Genomic DNA, 14315 nt, shown 5'->3' with positions numbered 1-14315 from the left:
CACACTGCTGCCTCATGGTCAACTTGTCGTCCACCATGACACCCAGGTCCCTCTCTGYGGGGCTGCTCTCCAGCAGGTCCACCCCTAATCTGTACTGGTGTCCAGGGTTATTCCTCCCCAAGTGCAGGACCCTGCACTTGCCCCTGTTGAACCTCATGAGGTTTCTCGCCGCCCAGTCCTCCAGTCTGTCCAGGTCCCTCTGCATGGCAGCACAGCCCTCAGGGCTATCCGTTACTCTACCCAGTTTGGTATCATCAGCAAACTTGCTGAGGGAGCACYCTAGCCCTTCATCCAGGTCGTTAATGAATAAGTTGAACAGGACCGGACCTAAATCCAAGATGCAGCCTTCAACACTCATACAACACAGGAAGGAAACCACATGAAAGACGAAAYGAGGGAAATCCAGGCCTTGCTTTGGAGAAGCAGAATACAACGGCTTGCAAGGTGGGTTGTTTTGGTTTATTTGTCTCTTCTCAAACAGTACCTGTTAGGAACAGGCCCTCAGAGCAGGCTGAGCCTGTAGTCCTTGTCCCCTAGAAACACAGTCTGAGGAAAATGGAAAACCAGAGCAAGCAACAATAAGTTGTACTCGGCTTTGGGGCCATGCTGCAAGACAGGCYGACCACTTCCAGCTGCTCAGCTCTCAGGCCAGGGAGGATTTTGTGCAATGGGTGCCCTTTCACAGAATCCCAGGATGGCTGAGGTTGGAAGGGACCCSCAGGGCTCCCCCAGSRCAGCCCCTGCTCCAGCAGGGACACCCAGAGCACGGGGCACCCGGGCGCATCCCGGYGCGCTGGCAGATCTGCAGAGCAGGAGCCTCCGCAGCCTCCCTGGGCAGCCTGGGCCAGGGCTCGGGCACCCTCCCACCAAACAAGTTCTTCCTCACGGCCACATGGAGCTGCCTGCGCTGCAACCTGCACCCACTGCCCCTTGGCCTGCCCCTGGCCACCACCCACCAGAGCTTGCACCTTCCTCCCTCCATCCTCCCCTCGGCTCCTTGGACACACTCACCAGCTCCCCTCTCACCCTCCTCTTCTCCAGGCTCASCAGGCCCCGCTCGCTCRGGCTCTCCTCATACAAGAGMTGCTCCTTTGAGCTCCCAAGGTACAGAGAGAAACTGCAGAGCCCAAGACAAAATTTAGAGCTACCTGACATGTTGTGATAAGAGAACACACAAGAAGAGTACAGAAAAACTACACAAAGTGTCTACCCATGCAAGCAACTCACATGCTCTCAACCTCACTGACGTCTAACACCGAAAAAGCTCCTTGTTAACCTTTTTCTCCCTCCATCCCATTTACCACTGGATGTTTAACTGAGATTAATTGTTCCAGCTAATTTTTATATATATATATATATATATATATAAACTTTTTTTTTTGGGTACAAACAGTAAATTATTGATCAAGGAGGAAAACAAAAAGCAATTCAAAGCAGCCTTGAAGCAAGGATCACAAAAGAAAACTATAAATCAACGCAAACTCCAACACCATCAGTGGGGATCATATCCGTTTCCCTATGGAAATTGCCTCACTCGGCCCCTCAAAATCACCACCTCTCCTGGTGAATATGGATGTGGTTTAACAGGCACAGAAGAGATTTACGGAAGGGGGATGGACTCTTCTCTTGAAACCACCTGAAACTGCAGAGATAACGTGGCTAATTCCCAAAGCAGGATGCGAGCAGGATTAAGAGCTCCTCTCCAGGGAGGACACCAGCCTCTTTAATGACCCCAGATGATGAAGACCCCAGCGTTCAATGTGATCAAGAAGAGGACACCTTGAGTGAGAGATATGAGCTGTGCCGACTCCTGCAAGAACAGTGCACGCCAGAAGCATCAGGGTGACTAATTTCAGCACTTTATTAGATGTTCTCTACAGGTTCCTCATCTGACTCCCAGCCCAGCACAACTGGAAACTTCCCCACCACAAACCAAGCTCCRGAATCAACTTTATTTTTCTCTTTTTTTTTTAAGCAGGAGAGGTACAAACAAATAGATTCTAATTCACCAACAAAAACATCGACTCCGTTCCAGCCTAAAATACATGAAGCTTAAGATATTTTGGGGAAGGCTGGAACGGCTGTCAAAATATGCATATTGGGAAGGTAAAAAAATAAAAAGCATACATAAAACATTAAAACATTTCAGAGTTTGCGGCTCACTGATCTGACAGACGAACAGAGCAGTTGTTTATCGGGTTGGGGAAAAACATTGCCAACGTGTGATTCATTAACATGGGGCTACGAAAGGCCCCCTTCTTCTGCGAGAATTAAAGAGGGAAATCTCAGCTATAGAAAAAATAAAGTCACCAGACCATTCCCCACTTGGTGCCAGAGGGGACATGCTCAAACGAAGGAATAACCACCTGCAATCGGAGCGGAAATACAGAAATTTGGGAGACCAAAATAATTATTTTTTCCCCCCAGAGCATGTTTATGGGCAAGTTATAAAAAAAGTTGAATATAATGAAAACCAATGTACCCTAAACTGTAAAATCCACTAAAGGGATCAATAGGATTTGAGGTTGAAGGGCTGATGCTGGTCACAACATCATGGGCTTCGTGTTTAACACCTCGGAGTGGACAGGGAAGAATTGTGCTAAGCAAATAGATGGTACATTTATTATACTCTGTTTTGTTAAGATAAAAGCTTGGATTGAGCAGTCCTTATTTAATAAAATCTACGCCTAACTTTTAAATAATTAGAAAAGGAAAGGAGTGTGGGACAACCAACCTCCCACTGCAAATGGYTTTTTGGCAACAATTCCATCATTCCCCAACTAAAGAGTAATTGGGCTTTTCTCCCTTTTCTGGACTTGCCAACTTTAATACATCTTGGATATTTCTGCATTTTTCGTCTTTGAAGAAAAGACAAATTTATTTCATTTGAAACCTAATACGAAAACTAGGCAGAGGCACAAAACCTCAGATTATAAATCAGCAGAAGCCAAACACAGAACAGCAGAGCTGGATATCGATTATACAAACCAGGCTTTTATGGAAGGAGCTGCACTTACTTATAATGCAGCACAAATTTGCATTATACAACTAATTTGGGGGATAGAGGGTTAGTTTAAGGGTATTTTCTTTCTCATCTTAGTGTTCCACATCACATTTCATCATTTCCCTGTCACAGTCAGCACCTCCTTCACTCACCAGGATTTTTAATGGAGAAACTTTCTTTTGCTTCTTTGATGTTTGAAATCTGATCCTGTTTTACAGCTGTCTAGTCAGATACCTTTTTTATAGACAGCAACTAATATAATAATTTATGGTGCATTGGCTTTTTCAAGCCTGACTTTGCYAAATATCTCCTTGCATTCCCTAGTTTGTCATCAAAACTCTGACCACTGGAAACATGGTGGTTTCCAACATTTCTTTGCCAAGATCAAATCCATAATCTTTTTTTTTTCTACTTTGGGAAATCTTAGAATCATTTTGCTTGGATGGGCCTTCTGATCAACATCCTTCTCTCCCTGCTCAAAGTATTTCTCCATCTATGAAAAAATTCTCCATCTATGGAGATAGTCAACCACCTGGGGCCTTCATCCCCAGGCTTTTACCTCCTTCACTGCAAAGACTGTTTCCTTGTATTTAACTGCTTGTATCTAATGGGCTTTGCTGGAACTTGTCTGCTGCCTCTCCTCCTTTCACTGGGCACCTTGCAGAAGGTCCTGGCTCCCCCTTCTCCATAATCTCCTGGTAGAGGCAGTTGAAGACAGCAATGAGATCTCTCCTTAACCTTGTCCAGCCTGAACAAACCCATCYGTTTTTCTGTCACTTGAATTTGAGGAGCTCCAGTCTCTCATCATCTCAGCAGCCTGGTTACCCCTGTCATAGTGGGGACATCAAAACTGGACACAATTCTCCAGATGCAGCTTCCTTAAARCCAAAAGCAGAGGAATACCCACCTCAGAGGCCTCTTGCTATCCCGGCCCAGGATGACCAAGGTCTCCCTTGCTGCAAGGGCAAATTGCTGTCTCAGGCTCCATCCCAGTATGGCCAGATATGTCACTCAACCAGCCACCATCTGAGCTTCGAGACATCAACCGCCTCCTCTTGCACTCGACAGGTCAGAGGGTTTTTCTCCCACCTTGCTGTCTGCTCACCCAGTCCAGACCTCCCTAATTCAGTTACAAACACATTATGGGAGGCATTTTAGAACATCTTGCTACAGTCAAGGTGAACGTCCACTGTTTTTCCCCTCAATCCACAGGATGAGTCATCTATCTAACCACAGAAGGCAATCAGGTTGCTCAGGCACAATCTGACCTTGACAAGCCTGTGCTAAAGCTCCTGGCAATCCTCCTGTGCACGGAAGCAGCTCCCACCACACACTCCATGAAGTTCCTGGGGAYTGAGGTGATCCGAAAAGGTCTCCCGATTCTCCTTCACACACTCCTGAAGATGGGCRTGACACTTGGTGCTCTTCAGGCACTGGGGACCTGCTTGTCACAACCTGTCGAGGTTAACACAGAGCAGCCTCACGATGACTTTCACCATCGATGACTTTCACCATCGTTTAGGGCAGTGTCCCATGGGATCCCACCTTGGTCTCCTGGAAAAGCTGCAGGCTGCTCTCCCGGATTCTGAGGATTCCTCCTCCTGCTCCCTGCCTTCCTTGTGGCCCTCCGCCACCTCACAGACATTGCAGCTAAAATGACACCCCTCAACACGGTCCCAACACCTCTTTGCAAGTAGCAGATCCTCCAAAGGAGAAAAATCTCCTAATTRGGCACTGGATGAACCACTTCAAGAGACTTTTTGCACTGCACTCCTGAAATCTCCCAAATTACTTGTGCTCCACCATGACGCTCTTCTTGAGCTTCGTTTGACACCTGGAGAAGTTCTATATGTTGTTCAGTAAGCGCCTAGGCTCTAATCTCGCTATTTTCATGTCTTTTCTCAGCACATCTCCAGTTTTTAAGTATTCTGCTTGTTGTCTTCAATACCAAAAACAGCCCCAGAGCTTTACAGAAACACCAGTGCTAAATCCAGATGGAATATGATTTGCCTATTCCTATCCAATTTTCCACTATTTATACAGTCAAGGGTAATTTGGCTGCTGAATCATACAGAAAGCTCATGATAAATGTGACTTAACTCCTAAACCTCTTCTAGATATTTCACTGCTTCTCAGAATAGAAACCCGCACCATTCCTAGAAAAACAGCTTTACATTTTACCATAATCAAGCGCACAGCTTGCTTGTATACAGCTCACTATAGGATACAGATTTACTCCTTATTTGCCCATCTCCAGTACTGATAGCATCTGCCAGCTCTTCGAAATTACTATTTTAACACAAGTATTAAACACAGGGCCCAGCGGCAAAACCAACAGAATCCTATTAGGAACTGTTCAGGTCAATCACAGTAATTTTCTGTTACGTCTGTTTTGACCAGCAACGTTAAGAGGTGACACGTTGTTCTGGCCTCTTTCTTAAAAGTAGAATTATGTTACTGTACCAAGCCAAAGCTCTATCAGAAGCCTACTATACCATTAACTTGTCCAAAAATCCCCTTAACCTCCCTGTCAGGAGGCACTAAGTTTTGCATGATAATAGAGACGCTGAATTTGCTTTTTCTAAAAGACTGACTTCAGGATGCTCAGAGGCGAGAGGTTAAGACAASCCTGAAGATGAACACAGCAAAACACTTATTAGAAGACCCAAAGAAGCAAAATAGAGAAAGCCTTGAGAAYATGAACTCAACCAGTTCAAAACTACATCTACTGTGGTCAAATCCACCAGATTTCCAGGATCAGTATCAGAATTTTGCCTGCAAAACTCTTCTGTGAGCTAGGAACAGAGGTGGCTTTTGCCTTTTCAGGCAGCAAACACATTACTTCCCCTACTTCTTATTCTCAGAATAATCTTATTTGCTACTTGTAATACAGTAGTGTGAATGAAACTGAAGTGAAAATAAAAAAAAGAATCCATCAAGCTCCTAGAAAAATAAGAAATTGAGACAAGTGGATAGCACAAGACGACAGTGGGGCAGCATTAATAAGCCTGACCACAGATGTGAATTGTGTAAATAAAATTGATGCGAAGCACCATGAAGGAATGAAATGAGATCCACAGACCTACCTGCATAGACAAACCGAGGATAAAGTCAGGTTTTCCCAGCATGATTATAGCTTATATTGCTTTACATTGGTTTTAATGGCTATGAGGAAAGATTAASGAGGAAATTAATAACTTCTAATCATTTGAGAATATTTGAATATTCAGAAGAAAAAGAAGAATCTTGAAGACTCTTTGTTAAGAAGGAAAGCTGCACAAGTCAAAAACTATCCCTTAAAATGCTTATTTAGGTCAAAAAAGGACCTACCTCTCCAGCAAGCAGAGCACTTTGATAGAGGGTCTCAGGGTACTTTCTCATTTAGAGAAAAACCAGATGGCCCAGACCTGGCACAAACCAACTCATTTAACAAAGCCTCCGCTCACTCTCATTTAAACCTTGGTCTGGAGACAAAAATATATAAAAAGTCATCAGCTGAGAGACCTGAAAAGACCAGGAAGAGAAGAAACAGCTCCGAAGTAACGTCAGGGGGAGGCAATCCCCAAGAGCAAAAAGTTTGTGGGTGTTCCTGCCTGTATAGGAAGGAGGGAAGGATCTAGGGCAGCTCATTCAACCCCAGGCCCACAGGCAAGAAGAGTGGGTGAATTACGAGGCYGTTGATATTACTTGATCAGTGTTGCTGCTAAAGGGATTACTCCGTAGCAGTAGCTTCCACAGAACAGGGTTCTCCACACTGTTCCAATCATAACAACGCTGAAGCGACCCAGAAGTCGTAAAATCAGTCTGGAAGAAAAGCATTTYGGAGAGAACATTGAGGGGGAACAGGCCCGTGTTGCTGCTCCTCTTCCCCCAACTAATCCTCAGGAAAAAAGGCAGTCAAAAACCTCCCTTAAAAAAAGCTGCTTATAGCTCACTGGAAAGAGGGAAACGTTCCAAGGCTGGGTGGGAAAACCAAGAGCTTCCACGAGGGACCAAAGAAGTCCTGAGCAGAAGGTTCTTGGCCTTAGGGCAGGGCAAGTTTCTTCACTTCGCAAGCAGCAGCGGTCAAAAACAGGCATCGTCTGGAGTCCATCTGACAACATCCCAAGAAACCATTCCTGCCTCACCACGATGCCCACGTCTGCACCCCAGCTAGCAAGAATTAATGCAATATCGACCAGTTCTTGCTGGGGAACAAAGCAGGTGGCATCTTTCTCATCAGGCCTTTCAAAAGTTGCTGTTCTGACTGTTGCCCCGAGCAGGGACTGCAGCCGTKTGGCTTTAGACCTCCCCCTGCTGAGGACAACATCTCACCAGGGCACCAGGGGCAGGACCGAACACTGGGGCTTTATAAACAGCACCAGCTTGCCAAGGTTTAGTGTTCAAATATAGRAAAAAACAATATATGGTACCTTAAAATACAGTAATTTATCGCCCAAAACGTAACTTTCAAATTTTGATAAAGTATTTATACCACCCACTAACAGATTAGCAAGGACAGATTTGTTTTCTTCTTTTTTTCCCCCAGAAATGCATCTAACAGGTTAAGTCATTCATAATTAGGCTCCCTCCTGTTGTGCCACTTGGCGTTGGAAATCCAAGATAGRATCTATGTTGTATCCACTCGCAAGCAAAAAAGAGACACAAAAACCACCCTAGAACTTGGTCTTTTCTGCCTTTTTAATTTGTTTACCACATCCGTGGCTGCAATGAACAGCTCTGACATCTTGAAAACCCTCTGAAGACAAAGCCCAGCACGAGCAGAAGCGGCACAGCGACGCTAACACACTCCAGGCCTAATCAAAAGAGGGCTATTTCCATGCACTAATTAAACTCTAGCTCTAACGACAAGGAGGTAATGATGTCGGCTATAAAGGGAAGAGGGGGGCGTCGGGTTTATTTTCGTAGCATCACTCACGGCTTTCAGAGAGCATCATCCTAAGGACGTAAAGGACTCCCGGGCGGGGAGGCTGCAGCGTCGCTGGGCAGATAAGACGAGTCGCGTTCGACCTCTCCGGGAGCCGCTGCCGAATCGGGGCTAAAACCTGCATAATCGTGTCAAAATCCATCCTCATCGCCTGCTCCCACAGGATACGTGAGCGGGCCCTGCAAGGCTTTTCTTAGCTCCGGAGGTGAGGAAAGGCCACGGAACAGGAAACCCTGACAAGACCTTCTACCATTACAGGCTTTTTTTTGCGAGTCCTCATCCATCAAGTTCAAGGTAAGAGCAAAGCAGCTGCTGTTTTTGCAGCAATGAATTGTTAAGCAAGCTGCAACTGAAAATGCCACTAGGTATAAGTGTATGTTGAAGTGAAATAGCCCAAGCAAAACCATAAAAACAACAAAAAAATAAAATCCACACACAGAACRGATCTAATAGGAGCTGTGCACCCCCTTTCTACCTGCCTCTGTCAAAACTAAAGGTTTCAAGGTGAAGGATACCCACCATGCAAGGCTTGCATGGGGAGGAGAGCGCTCATCTCCTCATTTATGCTGCTCTCTGCCCTTCGCCTCCTTGTGCCGGGGAGCAGAGCCAAAGGTTAGTCCTGCTGCCCAAGGTCTTCACGTTTCCTGCAGGACAGAAGTGCCAACACAAACCAGGAGCTTCCTCTCATGGAGCCACAGGGAGACACGAGGCTCCCAACCACGTTCAGACAGGGACTAACACCAGCCTTAGCTGGAGGGAAAGCAAGGCGGGAGCCCAAGGACAGCGTTTTGGGCAACCACAAAGGTGCACACAACCCAACATTGCCATCGCCTGCATCTCTCAGGCCAGATACCAGAACATGAGGAGCAGGGCAAGCCTGATCCTGATGATATTTTTCTCTATCAGTTTCTTCTTCAGAGACTTCCTGAGCCAAAGGTGATGTTTTTTGTAGTAATAGTAGATACCTTTAGTACTCAGCAGCTCATAATTCACACAGTGCAGTCTTGAAAAAGTGCTGCCTTTGTCCTTAATTCATATTTCATCTAAGCCCCTAGTTCTTGAGCTGTAAGAGATCAGCTGTTCAGTACCCCTGAGGGTTCTCCAGGTCTCTTCTGTACCACAAATGAGTATTTCTTGCCCTGAAAGGTCTTAGTTATTTAATTGAGCCTTACATGCACACTCTTCCATAGATCAGGCTATGCTTACTGCACTTCTCCATACTTTCCCCAGGGTTCATTGTATTTTTTAAAGAAAGGAGATTCAAACACAGCTCAATCCATGGAAACACCATGGAATTAGACAGTAACAAAACAACACGTTGCTTCTCTTCCTTTCATTATAATTCTTCACACCGTGTTCCTCTTTCAGCCAGAAGTGAACATCAAGTGAACTTTCTTTCCTGCCATCTTTTCACCACATATTATATCACGAATAAAGATGGCCTTACTCCAATTGCAAGTGTCTCTTCTGTGGATTCCAGTAAATTTTATTTTCTTTCAATTAAATTCCACTCCTATTGAGTATTTACTATCAGCTCTTCCCACAGGACAGGTTTTTATTCTCTGTCTTATTCTCTATTCCTCCACGTGTGCAGAAATAGGTCCAACATCCCCCAAGCAGCAAGGGATGCCAGATCAGCAGCAACCTGTGAGCCACCACATACAGCAAATTCAGACTGTCTTAAACCTTGCCCGAGGACATGCCCGAGATCTGCCCTTGGTTTCTCCTCTTTGCTGCACAATCTTGTCCAGGGGAACCTTGAAAGAATCATTCAAGTGTCTGTTACCAAATCAATAGGACCTACGGTAGAGTTTTAATTATTTAGATAATTAATCTTCATCATGGAATAGTCAATATATAGTTAAAGACACAGGCTAACAAGAGATCGGGGAGAAAAATGCTTAAACCCAGAAGTACGAAAGTGACAGGAGGCATCTTTTAGATTTATACTTAATAATCTAGGATTATTAAGTATAAATTAATTAAAACTCCTCCTAGATGTAATAATCTAGCTTGAAGTCAAAGCTTTCCTTGCTGGAGCTGATGTGAGACACTGCACCAGGTGTGGTTTATACACATCAAAAAAACCCATTCACGTTTCAGTTTGGATATTGACTCACCGTGGCCTAGGGAAAGTTGCATATTCTTAGTAACAAAGATGATTATGGAGGAAAATAACCATCTGCAGCATTCAGGGCTGCACATAGAGGAGGACTAAACACGCTCAAATCTGCTGTTACATAAARGGAGGGTCCAGCAAAGGGCTCGTTTGGGTGTTTCCACATCTACCTACCCAAAGGAATTTGTTTTGCTCCCATCTGACACTGCCAGAAAYGTATTGGACTTGAGGAAGGAAAACAGCTTGACTGCTGCTTGGAGGAAACAAAGAGATTGTATCAATAAAATTATAAATGGAGCCAATAAAACGCAGTCATCAGCCACAACTGCCAGCAAAGAGCCGGCATTTAGCTCATCTTGTTCTCTCACCAAAATAACTCATACCTGTAACGCACCAATACGATCTTGCTCCACAAAGTGCTGCAGAGCATAAAAACACACAATTTCCTTTTCTAAGCAGCTGGAGCTCCGTGTTCACAAGGAGAGTTGGTGCAACAGCCCACGAGACYTGTTGGTGCCATTTCACTCGCTTGGTTTTTCCATCCTCCAGAGCTCTAACGTAGCATGTGATGCTCCAGCCATGGATATTTCTCCCAGAACTGCCCCATTTAAAATATTTCACGTTGCTGCAAGCTAAAACCCRCAGGCTCCACGAAGTCCCTCACAACTCCAGAGAGGATGTGCCAGTCCCACAGGAAGTTCCCTTGGCTCTACTGCTGCTTYCCCACCAAGGGAACACTTGGATTTTGAGTAGAGAATGTTTTCCWGCTGGGCTATTGCTCCCTTTCTGGCACCTGGACAACTCATAGGAATGCACTCCGGATAAATACCTCAGCAAAGACGTAGAAGAGAAAATGAGGAAAAGACTTCAAGAGAGGTGATGCCAGTGACCACATATGCTACAGAAGTGGGGAAAAGCAAAGACTGGAAAGGAGTCTGGGACAGAAACCCCCGCTGGCAGAAATGGGAATGTCTGACACGCCTGAAGACGCACAAGRGGCGGCAGCAGCACAAGAAGCGAGGCACCAAAGGCCAAGCAGAGAAGCCTGTGGGTGCAGGACGCAGCTCGGGGCTCCTCTCCCAAGGGCGCCCGGGCCACCAGTGCGCGGGGTGATTCAGTCGGACGTGGGCGGCCGCCTCGGCACGAGCTGAATCACGAGCTGGCAGCAGCTCCCGTGCGGCACCACGGCTGAACCACGACTCGCCCCTGAACTTGGAGGGACAAACCGGATCCTGCCTATTCCACACAAGGCACTAAGGCTGCTCCCACTAATTTTAGAAACCCAACTTTTATAAAAAACACATATAGCCAAAGGATAAAGAGAGGATATTTGAATTAAGGCTGCACAGACAGCTATAACACTGTCTGTGTCTGACTCGGGAGGATTTGGCTCAGCAGACTTTGCACAGAATCCCAGGACACATAGTTGCAACCAGCTCCAGGGGAAAGACTCACTTCAACAGCAAACAGCCTTTGCACCATGTGGTTCTCCAACAGGCTCAGGAAAACCACTTTTTGACATTTTTTCCCTGAAAATAAGAAAAAGAAACTTGCTGTTTCTAGCTTTTGCACTGCCCTTCCATTTCACTGGGAAACGACTTTTCTTTTGAGTGAAGCGAGTGCTGCTGAAAGGCCACAGCTCCGAGTTTCCACCACCACCGAGGCAAGCGCAGTGCGGCTGAGGGAACTACAGGCAGCACCATGTTCTTTTAGCAGCACATTTTAATTTGGGCTGGAAAGTAACTTGGGCTGCACGAGGGCAGAAGGGGAGCGCAGGGCACTCGCCAGCTCCGCAGGGCACCCCGGGCCAGGGCTGCTTCCATCTCCYACCCAGGGCAACACGGATGGATGTCTGCGATGCTGCTGCTGCGGAACGGCGACGTTTCCAGCGCTGCAGCCTCACCGAGCTGCAATCAGCGGCTGCTACCTGAGCTTCTGCAGCCTTGGAAAACAGGGAATGCAGCTTGGGTAAGGCTTGTGCAAGGCACAGGAAGGCTGAGATGCTCCGTGGTTTCTTTGACCTCCCTGTTTCAGGCAGGCTGCGCTTTCTCTTCACGGCACCTTTGGGTCACAGCACAGTTTGATCTAGGACTGGGTAACAGTTAAGCCAAGATCATACTTGCACAGGTGACATGGCCACAGATTAAATCCCATCACTGGCTGCCGTTCCTATCTGAACACCGGGTCCAAACCTTGGGTTAATGTTTTAGTGCAGGTCACCTTGCCAGATTACATGCGTGCAGCAATGAGGTAGCAAGAAGGAGAAAACTCTTCCCTTCGGCAGGTGCTCAGCGGTAATTTGTGGAAAATGCACAAACCCCTCCATKAAATGTATTATTCAGCTTCAACAATGTCATGACTGCTGGGGCCRTCATCCTTTCCAGCACAGGGCAAGACACGGATCGACAGCATGTACAAATACTGCTAAATTTGGTGTAACTCAAGTTTCTCCTATGAAWATGCAGTACCACCTTGTAAGCTTTGGCTAAATATATATTTTGCTCCAGCCTCTGCCTTAGAAAACCTCATGCCTGACGTGCTGCTGCRTTCACAGGAGTCCATGGGTATCGATCTCACTTATCTCCCTTCCTCAGTCATCGACAGTCGATCCCAAACCTGAATATTTCACATTCAGGAGAAAAAGCTACAGAAAGAGTGAGCAGGGCAGATAGCTCGATAGGCCATCACGTTCCACAGCTGTAGGAGGAACAAGATCAACAGCTACTCTTAACATGATTAGGATATAATCTGATGAAGAGACTTGCACTTATTTATCTTCCAAATAACACATTCCAGCAGCTAAAGTTGGGTGTTGCAGTAGAAAATAAGCAAGTGTAGAAGGAGCAGGTTACCAAGAGAGGCCGGGCAACTTGAGGGCCAAGTCAAGTGCTCCAAGGAAGGGAGATGTTATCCACACTGAAGACATCTTCCCAGTGTTATCCACACTGAAGACAACAGCCGGTTATCTCCCAGCTGGCACAGAGGCGGAGGGAAACTGCTGCCCATGAGGCATCCCGCAGGATCCAGGGACCTCCGGATTTGCACCTCTGCCGCCTGCTGCTATTCCCTCCTTTCCCAGCCGGCAGCTCCTCTCCGCCCGGGAGAAGCGCCCACACCTCAAGTTCCCCAAATTATAGTGAAAACAGTAGCTTAAACTGGCAATTACAGTGGCCTGTGCGAGAGCTAGAAGAGCTCACCTGTCAAAATAGCTCCTCGTTACTGCAGCTCAAGAGGTGAGATCTGACTGTCTCATCCCGGTAATTTGGAGCCGAGCCATTTAGCAGCTTGGCCTCGTATCCTCCAAAATCCCTATTGGTTTCCAATCCCACGCTTCACCACGCACTTCGGCAGCACAAGGGTGGGCAACTGCAGCGCCCATTTGGGAAAGGGTAATGTCAAGCAGAGGGTGAGAGGAGCTGAAGGGGAGCAGCAACCTCTTCAATTGCTCTGGTGTCAATGACTGGAGCTGGTGAGTCCAAGCCCCAGTCACCTTTGCTGCAGAGGGACAATTAGTAGCTAAAAAGCACAATTAGGATAAATTAGCAGAACCAGCTCCCTGTCGAGCCACCTGAATTGTATAAAAGCATCTTCCTAAGCTGTGCTAAGTGCAAGGTCAAGCATGTTTGCTCGAGCCTYGAGTTTCAGGCAAGGCAGGATTTCTCACAAACGGGGCCTGCAAAACACAGGCACAACAGGATCACTTGTCACTGGGTGTAATTTCATTTCATGTCTGTGCCCTAACGTTAAATTAACAGCTATAGCAGCAGTGAGACACAACTTAATTTACCTGCAGAAACCTCCTCGAGTCTTATTTTGGAGAATTCAAACCCGGCTTCTCTCTTTGATCATAAAGAGTGGGCTTTTGCAAGCAGGGTTATTCTTCCCCTTTGAAAAGCAGCATTAGGAGCTGCTTAGAGCAACCTGCACAAGCACTAGATGACAAAATCCTACATGCTCTGAGCGGGGATGACTTCGAATCACCCCCGTGTCTCCTGCAAACACTCTAGCATCAAGCCTATCATCCTGAGCAAGTGTCACGCTCCTACAAAGCAGCAGTGCTCTGAACCTGGAGGGCTCAGGCCTCTCCCAAGGATCTCTCCACAAAATACAAACTAGACATAAAGCTGCTTCTCTGCATTTTTAAACACAGAGAGAGAAACCAGACTTCATGTCGCAGGCTGAGGAGCCGCACGCACAGCCGGTGCGGAGCCTAAGGGGCCTTTTTGCCACTCGCTCCTTCTCTTTTGGCTTCGCTTGCCCATTAA

At 46.5% G+C, this 14315-nt stretch overlaps 1 protein-coding gene across 1 annotated transcript in view; it reads right to left on the bottom strand.

The window, feature by feature from the left end:
- ELP3 (elongator acetyltransferase complex subunit 3) overlaps positions 1-14315 on the bottom strand; it is a 75971-nt gene that overhangs the window by 49093 nt on the left and 12563 nt on the right. The window lies entirely within an intron of this gene.

This window comes from Nothoprocta perdicaria, unplaced genomic scaffold, assembly GCF_003342845.1.
Source record: "Nothoprocta perdicaria isolate Ctin4 unplaced genomic scaffold, notPer1 scaffold_101, whole genome shotgun sequence".
Lineage (NCBI taxonomy): Eukaryota > Metazoa > Chordata > Aves > Tinamiformes > Tinamidae > Nothoprocta > Nothoprocta perdicaria.
Note: the sequence above shows the minus strand (reverse complement) of the source record. Positions and strands in the feature narration are given on the sequence as shown.